We start from the raw sequence: 2,063 nt of genomic DNA, 5'->3' as shown, positions 1-2,063 counted from the left end.
ATACTAACCTTGTCATCATGTAGATTTTTCCGTGCTTTTTTCTTTATAGTGTCATATAATGCATGAAGTTGTTTCGCATTGCGAGGCCCTGACTGACAGTTTGCGTTATAAGAAACTGAAATTTCAGCCCAGGTATCATTTTTTAATTTAACATTTGTGCCATCCGTTTTTTTATTTTCAATAATGTCCTTATACTTCATAGCCAAATCAAATAATAGGTTTTTATCCCTATCTGTAAAGTTTCTTGCCCGTTTTACTTGAGTAGTATCAGTATTCATTGTAAAAAAATATATATTCACCATTATTTTTGTAATTTTTATCAAGACAATTATCTTTTAAAGCTTACGTGGTAATTTTCTTTCCTCTTCAAAGTTAAAAACTAAATCAAAACCACCAACCGCCACAAAATATGATTGTAAAACTATAACATAAACGACAATTATGACATTGCCGGTAAAGTTGTTATTTGGAATAACAACAAGTAGTACGATTTTCAACCTGTCCATCTAGTGGTTAACTGTATAACTGATTTAAAGCATGGATAACTATTGATAGAAAAGTATCCATTCATAACTTTCCAGAAACCCGTTTTAAATTATGAAACATTTATCTTTACGTGATCAACAGTTATTTGTTCCATAGTTAAATGTATCAGAAACTGGCCACTAGTAATGATCTTGCTTATTTTATGTTTTCTGGCTGTCTTGCCTCTAAAATGGCTTTGACTTTACTCTCTGATTTTCTTAACCCCTCCTTGGATATATTATGACCCAAATACTCTAAGGTGTCTTTAAAGAATTCACACTTTGAAAGTTTAACAGTCAAACCAGCGTCTCTCAAGATCATTAATACCTTTTCTAAAGTTTGTAAGTGTTCTGTTCTGTTTCTACCCGTTATTAAGATATCATCTAAATAAATACAGACATTTTCTACAGACCTTAGATAAATGGCCCTTAACACCACACGTTTTGCAGATGTATTCCCTGTAGTTGCACCTTCCTGCATGAGAGACTCCGCACACTCGGAAATTTCTCCTAACCTCTCCTGTCACCTTGCGACTATAGTTGGCGCTGTTGCTACTTCCTCCTCCCGGCCTTGAGATTTGTCTTCCGTTGCGATGGGCGTGTTCCGTTCGACGGGAAGTGTTCAACTGCCGATCCTGCTCCTTGGTGTCGAAACTGCCGCTGCTGCTGTTCTCTAATACCTGGACTATTCCCTTTGCCTGGTCTCGCCTTTCCTCCGATAAAATTTAAATCTCCTTCACCACTACTGCTCCTTTCTTTATCACCTCGTTGGATCTTCATGTTTTCACGCTGGATGGCTAGGTTTTTTAATTTGTCCAGCGCTTCATCCACCTTCTCTTCACACAATCGGTCAAAAACTTCGCCCTTTCTTAACCCCGTTATAAATTTATCTTTCACAATGTCCGTCAACGTATTGTTGAACCCACAATTTACCGCCAAACTGCACACACGTGCGTACCATGCTGCTACGTTCTCTCCGCCATCTTGTTTGGCTTCGTAAAATTTTTTTCTTTCTCTCCACGCACTCACTTGCGGCCAAAAATGTTTGTTTAAAATGGCACACAACTCCGCATAGGTTTTATCTTTGGGTAAGTTCGGGTTGCACAGACTTCTCAGTAATAAAACAATCAAACAATTGTTTGGTACCCTTGGCATTAATGCTTCCCATACAATTGATACTTGTCATCGGGTGCCGCATAGAAATTCGAATAACAAACATCCAAAGTCCATTATAGTGAAACTATACAGTCGATCAGTGAAGGATGCCATTCTTGGTTCTATTCGAAGTCGCAGAGGTATTACAGCAGAAGAAATAGGTTTTAATGAATGCAAGAATAAAATTTTTATCAATGATCATCTTACCCCAAAAAATCAATTACTATATAAGACTACACGTGACATCTGTAAGACTAAAAAAGCATACTGTTGGACTAGAGACTGCAAAATTTTTGTCAAACATCCTAAAACTGAAAAAAATATTGAAATCTCAAACGAAGACACGCTGCGTAAAATATTTAATGGCCTGTGATTGTTTCTCTC

Source organism: Anoplophora glabripennis, unplaced genomic scaffold (genome assembly GCF_000390285.2).
Source record: "Anoplophora glabripennis isolate ALB-LARVAE unplaced genomic scaffold, Agla_2.0 scaffold851, whole genome shotgun sequence".
Lineage (NCBI taxonomy): Eukaryota > Metazoa > Arthropoda > Insecta > Coleoptera > Cerambycidae > Anoplophora > Anoplophora glabripennis.
Note: the sequence above shows the minus strand (reverse complement) of the source record.